Source organism: Physcomitrium patens, chromosome 10, assembly GCF_059467195.1.
Source record: "Physcomitrium patens ecotype Gransden chromosome 10, ASM5946719v1, whole genome shotgun sequence".
Classification (NCBI taxonomy): Eukaryota; Viridiplantae; Streptophyta; class Bryopsida; order Funariales; family Funariaceae; genus Physcomitrium; species Physcomitrium patens.
The window spans coordinates 3,885,210-3,898,503 of record NC_143419.1 but is presented as its reverse complement, the minus strand read 5'-3'; positions in this window follow the sequence as shown (position 1 = coordinate 3,898,503).

Here is a 13,294-nt window from a genome sequence, read left to right as displayed (position 1 = left end):
ATGACAAAAAAAAACATACTAGCATGAATGAGTTTATGCTAAACTTAGTTGCAAAGCCTTGGGGCCTCACTAGCTTTTTTTACTACATAAATGCAGCTTTCATTTCATGAATTTGTTGATGTAGATGGAAAAGTGGATTGCATTCAACAACCACAACTTTTTTTTTATTATGTGGTATTAGTTACTTGTGAATCAAAGAAAGACCATTGGATCAATGGAAATCAACAATAGTCAAATTTGAATAAAGAGAGGGCAAGCCATTGAGCTGTAGGTGATTACAAGGAGTACAATTTATATCTAAGTTGTTTGTCCAAATACATCATTGTTGTAAGCCCTTGAGCTATAGGTGATTACATGGAGTACAATTTATGTCTAGATTGTTTGTCCAAATACATCATTGTTGTATCTTGCAAGTAAATTAGTAAGTTAATTATGAGGTAATCTTATAATCTAAATTATCTAAGATGTCTGGAGGTGAAACTTCACAAGTACACATCTAATTTCAATACATTCTCCAACTTTATTCAAATATCAATTGAATATGGTGATGTAAGTTTTTTTCTTTGAATAAGTGAATTAGTTGAAGTACTTAAGGTAGAGAAGTTGGCACCAATTTCAAAATCTATACAGCCAATGATAATGGTGTCATATTTTGTGAAGTTTGCTTAAGAATGCACTAAGCACTTCACTATAAAAGGTAAAATGAAATTTACAACAATAAGAATCTAATAATTTTAATAGAATTATAAATAAATTCTAATTAAATTTTAATAATAATAATCAATCTTTAATCAAATCTCAAAAAAATCACAAAAGAAGTCTCAAAGAAATTACAAAAGAAATATAAAGAAATCATAAATTAACCATTAAAAAATAAATATAATAAAAAATCCTTAAAAAATATCAAAAAAATCTTTTAAAATATTATAGAAAGAAATCTTAAATAAATCCTAATAAAATCCTAATGTAACCTTCAACAAACTTTAATCAAATCCTAAACAAATCCTAAATCAAATTCTAACCAAATTCTAATAAATCCTAAATAAATCCTAAAAATTCTTAAATCCTAACAAAATCTTAATAAAATCCTAAATAATCATAATTAAATCATAATAAAATCCTAAATTAATCTTAATATTAATAAATCATAAATAAATTCTAAATCTTAAATTAAATCCTAATAAAATCCTAATGAAATCGTAATCAAATGTCAAAGATAAGAACCAAATGAAAGAAAATAATTAAGTGAGACTTTTTTCAAAGAAGTATGATAAATAGAAGTAAAGAAATATGTATATTAAAAGAAAATTAAAATAACTATAATCAAAAGACAAGAAAATTAAAGACTCTCAAATCTAGACTAAAGTAAGAACGAAGTTGATAACAGTGAAGAAAGCTTTACTCTTGCCTCTATATACTTTATTTATTTAAGAGCTATGTGGCAAAATTCTATAGGATCTTCAACATGTGTTGACTTTGCAAGCCACATGTCAACTTATAAAGTAAGTTTTTAATATATATATACTACATAGTTAACTTTTTCTACAAGCTACCTACACATGTAATATGTAGCTAATTTATTGACCAAGTTTCTAATCTAAAAATCAATTATAAATATTTTTAAACTCAAAATTATATCTATAAAACTTTTAGAAAGCTTTTCTAAAAATAATTATGAAATAAATCTATTTTTATCTATTTTTACCTACTTCTACCTAATCATATAGATAAATACTAAAATAAATATATATATTTATAATATTACTTTCTTTTCTAGAAACAAGTTCCACAAAGCACAATCATCATATGTTAAGAAGAATTTTAAATGCAACAAATTATATTTGTCACATATTCTAATTTTTGTTTTCTTTGAAGTTGGTTGATAGGTCCTCTTAGCCATTGATAATGTATCATACTAGGACAAGAAGACCACCTTGTTATTTGATCATTGTTGAGGCCTTTATAACTTCCTTCAAATAAAACATTTGGAACATTATTAGGAATTATTTCTATCTCTAATAAAATCTCCAAACATTGGAAGTCTCTTCCAAGGTCATGATATCAAATACATTATATCTTGCTCTCTATTTGAAGAAGAATATGTTATTCTTGAAAATCTTTATTTTGGTTACATTATCTTGAAGGTTGAGTCAATTGCAATGTGTCATTAAAAAGACTTCTTCCACCTCAAATTCTTCATTATTTTCCACTTCTATAAGATAAAGTGGCACCTATTTTCTTCTTGATATGTTCATTATCTTATATGATTCAAGAAGAGATATGTGGAATATGAGATGGATCTTCATTGATTATAGTAGGTGAAATTGATAAGTAACTAGATTAATTTGTTCTCAAATAAGAAGAGGTCCAAGCCTACAATAGTCCAACTTGTCATAAAGACAAATAGTCTTGATTTTACAATGAAGTAACCATACCTTGTTATCTATGTTGAATTGTAATTGTTCCTTGCAATAGGCATATATGTTTATCTTTTGTTATTTTTGAGCATCTTTTAATTGTACCTTCATTATTGCATATAATTTTGACAAATAATTTTTCAAATCTTTTGTTGCAAGATTATCAGCTCTTAAAAAGTCAAAAACATCAAATCATGGATGATAATCATAATTAGTAAAGAAAAGTATTTAATGAGTAGAACAATGTATCATATTATTATATGCAAACCCTATCAATGGCAAAAAAGTTATTCAATCATCTTGTTGGTAATTGATGGTATATCTAAAATAGTATTCCAAAACTTGATTTACATGCTCCATTTGTCCATCAATTTGAAGAAAAAGATTGAAAATAATTTTACATCTACCTTAAGAATCTTGAAAAGGATTTTTTAAAATCTTGATATATATTAAGTCCTTCTATCTAATATAATATTTTGTGAGGGACATGAATCTCAAAGAAAGAGAATCCTTGATATGCTCTTGTGTCACTAAAGAGAACTAGAAAGTCACTCAAAAGATAATATAATATTAACTAGAATGGCTATTGCCAAAAATAAGAAGATTAGAAAGTCTTAAAAGAAGACTAAAGACTAGAACGGCATTGACAAGAATGAAGAAGGCTTCATTCTTGTCTCTTTATATACTTATAATTAGAAGCTATGTGGCAATGTCTTATAGGACCTCCAAAACATTTTGACTTTGCTAACCACATGTGATTAACTTATTGGCCAAGTTTTTGATCTACAAACATATTTAAAGTCAAAACTACATCTATGAAACTTCTAAGAAGCTTCTTTAGAAGGCTTTATGAAATTAATCTATATTTACATATTTCTACCTAATCATATAAGTAATTATTGAGGTAAATGTTTATGTCCATGATATTACCTCCTCTTCTAGGGACAAGTTCCACAAAGAGCGGTTATTATCTTTCATGAATCTTTATAATTCTTTATCTTAGTTTTGATGGATGTCATCAGTGAAAGGCCCCAATCTTCTTTGTTGTATTTGCAAGATTCTTTGCTAGCTCCCATGTATATTTACTAAAATAATATCCATGCCAATGAACAAGATATTCCAACCTATTTTGCTGCTGCCTTGAATCTAAGACTTCTTCCACCTCAAACTCTTGATTATTATCCACTTCTATAGGAGAAGGTAGTATTTGTCTTCTTTCCAAGATATTCACTATCTTATATGGCTTGAGAAGAGATACATGAAATACAAGTTGGATCTTCATAGACTCTGTTAGATGTAATTAATAAGCAACAAGATTGATTTTTTCACAAATAGAAAAAGGTCCTAGCCTATGATAGTCTAACTTATCACAAAGGCGAGTAGTCTTGATATTTTGACAAAGTAATTATACCTTGTCAACTACATTGAATTGTGATTGTTCCTTGTGATAGGCATCTGTGTTGGTCTTTTACCATTCTTGAGCTTCTTTTAATTATATCTTCATTGTTGCATGTAGCTCTGACAATTGATTTGCTAAATCTTCCACCGCAGGATTATCAACTTTTGAAAAGTCAAGAATATCAAATCGTGGATGATAACCATAATTGACAAAAAAAGGTGTTTTTTGAATAGAAAAATGTACCAAATTATTATATGCAAACTCTACTAATGGCAAAAGAATTGTCCAATCATCTTGATGATAGTTGATGGTACACCTCAAATACTATTCCAAAACTTAAATTACTTGTTCCGTTTGCTCATCAATTTGAGGATGAAAAGCCTAAAAAAGCTTTATATCTACCTTTAGAATCTTGAATAGAGTTCTCTAGAATCTTAATACAAATTGAGTCCCTCTAATTGATATAATATCATTTGGCAATCCATGATAGCGATAGATATTATCAATAAAAAGCTTAGCTATTTCTTCACCTGAAATATATTTTGTACATGGTATAAAATATGCCATTTTGGTGAAGCAATCTAAAATTAAAAATATGGATTCATATAAATTTGAGATTGAAAGTTCTATGATAAAATTCATAGAAACAAAAGACCATAGTTGTTCTAGAATTAGTAATAGTTGAAGAAGTCCGTAAGGTCGATGGCAATGAATTTTGGATCTTGAACAAGTATCACATAATTGTACAAAGTCTTTTATTACTTTTCACATTTGTGGCCACCAAAAATTTCTAAATATAAGTTCTAAAGTCTTATTGTATCTAAAATATCCTGCCGCTAGAAAGTTATGACGTGCTTGAAGAACATGTAGACGTACTTCTCTTTCTGGAACATATAGGCATCCTTCGAAATAGAGAAGGTTGTTCTTGAACTCAAACTTTGAAATATCATGAGACTTAGAAGAAAGATTCTTGATATCATGAATAAGACAATCAAAGGACCTACTTAATTGGATTTGCTTAATAAAGGTTGAATCAATAGTCAATGTTGTCTTTATTGCTTGAAGATGAAAATGCTCGGGCTTTAAGAGAATCATTCTTTATTGATCAAAAGATGCATTTCTTTCTTTTGGTGTAAGATAAGAATATCTAGAAAGGGCATCTAATAGACCTTGTTGTTTTTCGGGTCAATAAGTGATCTTGAAATTGAATCTGGATAAAGACATGCTCTAATGGACTTGATAATAATTCAAAACACATATTCACATGAAGTACTCAAGGTTCTTATGATCTGTATATACCATAACTAGACTTGAAGCTCCTTCTAAATAATGACATCATTTTTGACATGAATCCACAATTGCAAGGAACTCTTTATTAATCTCATTATTAATTTTAAGTATTAAAAAATTTCTAGAATAAAAAGCTATTGGATAGAATTATCATATGTTTCTATTTGTGACAATATGGCACCTATAGCAAAGTTTGATGAGTCTATTTCCATAAAAGATGCCTTAAAAAAATTGATGCGATGTAAGTTTGATGCAAAAGTAAATTCCTTCTTTAAAGCATCAAGTGATGCTTCTGCTTCTTTATTCCACTTAAGTTTGTCTTTACAAGTCAAACGTATAAGTAGAGGTGTGACTTGAAAAAAGTTCTTAATGAAGATTCAGTAGTAATTAAAAAAGCCTAAAAAGTATTTCACATCTCGTACTGTTCTTAGAATCTTCTAATCTATGATAATTTGGACCTTCTTGGGATCCATCATAAGACCTTTGTTAGAAATGATGTATCCTAAAAAGTCAACTTGAGTAGTGAAGAATATACACTTTTCAAACTTGACATATAATCCGGCATCTCTAAATTTTTGTAAAACATGACAAATATGAAATTCATATTCTTCTATGTTCTTAGAAAAGATTAGAATATTGCCTAAATATCAAATGACAAAATTATCTAGAAATTCACAAAAAATATCATTCATAAGATATTGAAAAGTGGCCAGTGTATTTGTGAGTCCAAAAAGCATGATATTATATTCAAAATATCTATACCTAATTTGAAAAGTAATATTTCAATTATTTCTTTTTTTAATACAAAATAAGTTGAATGATCATCATAGATTTATTTTGATATAGATCTTTGTTTGATTGAATTGGTCAAGAAGTCCTAAAATCAAAGGCAAAGGATACCTATTCTTGATGGTGATCTTATTGAATCTTTGATAATCTACATATATCCATAGAGATCCATCTTTCTTCTTCACAAATAAGATAGGAGCTCCAACTAGGAATTTAGAATGGCGTATGAAGTTCTTTGCAAAATTCTCATCAATGTACTCTTTTAATGTAGCCAACTCATTCTACGATAAGCTATAAATTGGTCCGAATAGTGGTTGAGTTCCTTCTTACAAATCAATTGAACAATCATAAGGTCAATGCTCTGGAAGAAAATTTGCATTCTTCTTTTCAAAAATATCTTAGAATTCTTCATATTACCTAGAAATACCACTTGATATTTTTTCACCATTAGAAATGGGCATAGCATATATAGCAAAAGATGATCTTTTTTTTGTAACATACATGAAAGCTCTCACACCTACTAGTAAAGGTTTTGAAGTACTAGACTTTTGTACTTCTACTTCACTAACTCAATCTTGTATTATACTACCAAAAAAATTAAGGTTATAAGAAATCTAATCTATTTGAGGGTTATATTTTTTTAGCTATGATAATCCTAAAATAATCAGATTGGAAGGAGATCTTATTACATTAAATATTACTATACTTTTATAATCTTTAATTGTTCTATTTAAAGGAATAATTTCATAGGTAATATTTCCAGAAGACAACGAATGACCATCTATGACTTCTACATGTACAAATTTAATTTTTTTGATTAGAGGTATTTTTTGATTATTGACAAAAACTTTGTCTATAAAACAGGCCGAGGCTCTTAAATCTAATAAGGCAAGGACTTTGTGATTTTTAGGTCCTAAACACATACCTATTGTAAAATAAGATGAAAGGTTTGAGGAGAGAATATGACCTTTACTAGGTGTTGCACATGATTCCAACTGTACAGTCTCTATTGTAGCTAGAAAAACTCATTTTCTAATACATTATCTTTTTTGGTAATTGCACTCTTCATTTTGTAATTGTGTTGCTTCTTTGGACAATGTTGAGCAGTATGCTTAGCTTCTCCATAGTACAAACACAAATCCTCTTGGCGACATTGAGTCTTTTCTTGCTCTGTGAGAGTTTTAAAATGTAACTTATCAATTTGCATTGGTTCTGGCCTTAATGAATATGTTTCAAAAAACTTGAAAGCTGCTACCATTACTTGACTTATTCCTCTTTATCCAAGTCTTTGTTCTTGATGCCTTTCAAATAATTGATTATTGTATGCAATGGCTTGAGTAATAAATTATTTCAAAGATTCTATATTTAGTATTATTAATAACAAATCTTTGATACTATCCTTTAATTCATATCAAAATTTATTGATGAATGTTTTATCATTCCAGTCCACATCACAAGTAAGGTTTTAGAATTCAGTAGCATATGTGGTGGCTGATCATGATCCTTGTTGTAAAGATAAGAGTTTGGTCTCTGCTACTCATTCTTGTTCATTTTCTCTGAATGTCATTGTAAACACTTCTAGGAATGAATTCAAATCATAAAAGAGTTGTGAATCTTTTTCCGTTAAAGATACAAACAAAGAGAGAGTACTTCCTGATAGAAGTGTGCATATGAATTCAACTTGAATAAATCCATCAAGATATTGAAAAGGGTGCAATCTTAGATAGAACTTGACTTGTTGCAAAAATCCTCAAAAATTTTGTTCTCTTTCCATCAAACTTCTCAAGCATACTAATCCTTGTTTCCATCATACTTGTAGAAGCAAAACTCTCTAGATTTGGTTGTGAGGTCGATCTACATGCCCTTCTTCAATTGCACAACTTCTTGCCATAAACTCTGAACTTCTTCCATAGGTGTAGGCATAGTACCTCTATGATTCATGTTAGAAATATGTAAAATTTTCACTCTAAGGGTATTAACAAGCTCATGAAGATCTGCAATAGTTACAAATCTATTTTCACTTTTGCTAGGTGTAGCATCTATAATCTTTCCTTCTGTAGGCAATTCAAAAAAATTTAAAAATTTAAATTAAAGGAAGATAATCCACAACTTCTAACAAAAATTTCTACAAAGAGAGATAATCCACTTTCTTTAAGGAAAGATTAGTGTTAATAAATTAAAAAAATTATTTAAAAGGTGGATAGTCTTCAACCTTCAAATATAATAGTAGAAGTGGGATAATCCACTCACTTCTAAAATAATACAAAAATAATATATCAGTACTATTGTCAAACTATTAAGGACATGAATCTCAAAGAAAGAGAATCTTTGATTCAGTCTTGTGTTAGTGAAGAGAACTAGAAAGTCACTCAAAAGATAATATAATATTAACTAGAATGGCTATTGCCAAAAAATAAAAAGACTAAAGACTAGAATAATATTGACAAGAATAAAGAAGGCTTTATTCTTGCCTCTATATATATTCTTAACTAGGAGCTATGTGGAAATGTCCTATAAGACCTCCAAAACATGTTGAGTTTGCTAGTCACATATCTTAATTTGCAAGGTAAGTTATCTATGTATGCGCCACATGATTAACTTGTTCTACAAGCTATTATGTGGAGTTAACTTGTTCCACAAGCTATTATATGGAGTTAACTTGTTCCACAAGCTATTATGTGGAGTTAACTTGTTCCACAAGCTATGAACATGTGATTAACTTGTTGGCCAAGTTTTTGACCTACAAACACATTTAAAGTCAAAACCGCATCAATGAAGCTTTTAGGAAGCTTTTCTAGAAGACTTCATGAAATGAATCTATATTTACCTATTTTTATCTAATCATATAAGTAACTATTTAGATAAATGTAAATGCTTGTGACATATCCTTGGATAATCCATGATAGCGATAGATGTTTTTAAGAAAAAGCTTCACTATTTTTTTTTACATGTAACAGATTTTGTATATGATACAAAATATTCTATCTTGATAAAATAATTTAATATCACAAATATAGAATTATATAAATTTAAAATTAAAAGATCCATGATAAAATCTATAGAAATAGAAGACAATAGTTGTTTGAGTATGGGTAATGGTTGGAGAAGTCCATAGGATCAATGACAAGGAATTTTTGACCTTGAAGAAACATCACATGATTAAACAAAGTCTTTTACTGCCTTTCACATTTGCAACCACCAAAAATCTTTGAATACAAGCTTCAAAGTCTTGTTGTATCTAAAATATCTAACTATTAGAAAGTCATAATATACTTAATGAACATGTAAATATGCTTCTCTTTTTGGAATATATAGGTGTCTTTTAAAATAAAGTAAGTTATTTTTTAATTCAAACTTAAAAGCATCATAAGTTTTAAAAGAAGGATTCTTGATATGATAAACAAAAAGATCAAAGAATATACTTAATTGAATTTAAACTTAAACATATTAAGTAATAAAATGAACATTGACTATTAATTCAATGTTGATTTTATTACTTGAAGATGAAAATGCTTTGACTTCAAAAAAATCATTCTTTGTTGATCAAAAGATGCATCTTTTTTTTTTTTTTTTTTTTTTTTTTTTTTTTGTAGAAGATAAAAATATCTAAAAATGACATTTGACAAACTTGTTATTTTTTAGATTAATAAGTGAACTTAAAATCAAATCTCAACAAAGACATATTCTACTAAGCTTAGCAATAATTTAAAATACATGCTAACATAATATACTCAAGATTCTTGTGGTTTATATAAATAATGACTAATTTAGAAGTGCCTTGTACATAGTGGCACCATTTTTGAAACAAATCCACAATTGCATGAAATTCTTTATTGTGAATCTCATAGTTAAACTTGGATATTAAAAATTTTCTTAAATGAAAAGCCATTAAGTGAAGTTTATCATTTTTTTTCATTTGTGATAATACAACATCCAAAGCAAAGTCCAATACATTTAATTCCATAAAGAATGGCTTAAAAAAGTTAATACAATATAAAATTGATGTAGAAATAAGAATTATCTTTAAAGCTTTAAATATTACTTTTGTTTCTTAATTCTATTGAAGTTTATCTTTACAAATCAAAGATGTAAGTAGAGTTGTAACTTGAGAGAAGTTCTTAATAGAGATCCAATAGTAGTTGATAAATTCTAAAAAATATTGAATATCTTATATTGTTTTTAGAATCTTTCAATCTATAATAGTTTGAACTTCCTAGAGATCCATCATAAGTCCATCATTTGAAATGTTGTATCCTAAGAAGTCAACTTAAGTAGTGTAAAATATATACTTTTCTATCTTGGCATAGAGTCTTCCATCTCTTAGTTTTTTTAACACATAACAAATATGAAGTTCATGTCTTTTCATGTTCTTAGAATAGATTAAGATGTTGTCTATGTAACAAACAACAAAGTCATCTAAAAATTCTCAAAAGATATCATTCATTATACATTAGAAAGCTACTAGTATATTTATAAGTCAAAAAAACATGACGTTATATTTAAAATATCCATATCTAATTCAAAACATAGTCTTCTATTCATCTCCTTCTTTGATGCATATCATATTGTATATTCCTCATAGATCTATTTTTGTATAGATCTTAGCTTGATTCAACTGATTAAGAAGTTCACATATCAAAAGTAACGGGTACTTATTGTTGATGGTGATTTTGTTGAGTCCTCAATAATTGATACACATCCGCAATGATCCATCTTTTTTCTTCACAAATAAAATTAGAGCTCTTGCTAGAGATTTGAAATGGTGTATGAAGTTCTTGACAAGATTCTCTTCATTATATTCCTTGAGTTTAGCTAATTCATTTTGTGATAAATTATAAATTGGTCCAAATGGTGATTAAGTTCATTCTAAAAAGTCAATAGAGCAATCATAGGAACAATTTTTTAGAAGAGTATGCACATTATTTTTTTCAAATATATCTTTAAAATCTTAATATTGGCTTCAAATGCCACTTGAAGTCTTATTACTATTAGAAAAAAGTGCAGCATAAATGATACAAGGTATCATTTTTTTACAGTATATAAGAAAGCTTTCATATCTATAAATATAGGTTTAGTTGCATTAGACTTGTGACTTTCTCTTTGATTAATTAAACTCTTAGTTATACTTTTAAAAAAATCAAGACTACAAAAAATCCAATCTATTTTAGGATTATATTTTTTTAGACATGATAAACCTAAAATGATTAGATTAGAAGAAGATATAATGATGTTAAATATTACAAAGCTATTATGACCATTATTTGTTACTTTTATAGAAAAGATTTCATGAGTAACATCCTTTTAAGATAATAGATGACCACCTATGACTTCTACGTGAACAGATTTAGTTTTCTTCACTAAAGATATGCTATATCTTTTACCAAATACTTCATCTAAAAAACATATTGAGGCTTCTAAATCTAATAAGACAAAGGCTTTGTAATATTTAGATCCTAAAATAATATTTTTTATGAATCAAAGATTTATTATGAATTTGTTACTTCTTTGGATAATGTTGAGCAGTGTGCTTAGGTTCTCCACAATACAAGCACAATCCTTTCTAACAACAATGAGTTTTTTTTTTGCTTAGTAAGAGGTTTGAAATGTATTGCATCAATTTGTATATTTTCTATTTTTGAATGTATGAATTGAAGAATTATTAGTGTTGCTATTGAATTATAGTAATGTTGAGGTGTTTTTGTATAATTCTCAGATCAAAATTCAAAAAGTTGATTGTTACACTTCACAACAAAGTCATTTGCTTGACTTAATGTTTGAAGATCAAGTTGAGCATCAATTGTTTTACCTCATATTATAATTTGTAAAAATATTGGCTAACAAGTACAATATCATCTCACTTGATATCAATTATAAGTCGTCAAAATTATGAAGCATATAACTTTATTGATTGATTGCCTTATTGTAAAATATGGATCTTGTTGGTTGTAATAAGAATTTATCATATTTTTCATACATAGATTGAAACTTTGTCAAAAAAACCTCTAGATTATCCAATATTGGATCTTGTTTTTCAAAAAAAGTTAAAAATCATGATAATGTTGAACTTGAAAGAAGTGTACCAATGAATCTAATTTTCAATCCTAAAATTAAATAGCTTTGGAATTGAAGTTCAATCACAAGTTGTATTGAATTGATAAATCTTCAAAACTTAGATCTTGTACCATCAAAATTCTTAGAAAATATAATCTTTTATTTTCTAATATTAGAAAGATATTCTACTATAAAAAAAGAGACATGATTTGGTATAGATGTTGAAGTAGATCCAATCATCTCTGTATCTTTGTTCTCTGCCATTCTTGTTGTTCTTTGTGGTAGTAAATTGAGTTGATACATTGAAATCATTAACTCTCTCAATTTCTCTTGTATTTGTGCTATATCACTCTTCATTTTAAGAAGCTCTGTTATGATACTACTTAAAAAAAAAATATCTAATATCGCTCAAGAAAGGACTTGAGAACAAAAAAATACTAAAGACAATATCAATTTAGAAGAGAGTAATCTGCAACTTCTAATATACTTATGTCTTATGAAGAGAAAGGAGTAATCTACTCTTAATCAAGAAAAGACAAAGCTCTGATATTGTAAGTATATTCTTGTTAATCTATCAAGGACAAGAATCCAATGAAAGAAAATAATTAAGTGAGACTTTTTTTAAAGAAATATGATACAATAGAAGGAAAGAAATATATATATATATATATATATATATATATATATATATATATAAAGAAAATTAGAATAGCTATTGCCAAAAGATAAGAAAAATAAAGACTCTTGAATCTAGACTAAAATAAAAAAAGAGTTGATAAAAATAAAGAAAGCTTTAATCTTGCTTCTATATATATTATCGATCTAACAACTATATGGCAACGTTCTATAGGACCTTTAACATGTGTAGACTTTATAAGCCACATGTCTTAACTTGTAAGGTAAGTTTTTTATAAGTGTACCATGTAATTAGCTTATTGCATAAGCTACTCATATGTGTAACATATAAGTAACTTGTTGACGAAGTTACTAATCTAAAAGTCAACTATAAATACAAGTAAAATCAAAACCATGTCTATGAAGTTTTTAAAAAGATTATCTAGAAGATATTATAAAATTAATCTATTTTTATTTACTTTTATTTACTTCTATCTAATCATATAAATAATTACTAGGATAAGTATGTATATCCGTGATAATATATCTATGATACCAAATCGTAATTAAATCCTAAATCCTAACAAAATCCTAATAAAATCCTAAATAAATCTAAATTAATTACTATAGTTGTTTTAAAACCTCAATAAATATTAATCAAGCCATTGATCTTTTTACATCTCATTTACATCTCATTTACATTTCATTTTACAAGTAATCTATAAAAATACAA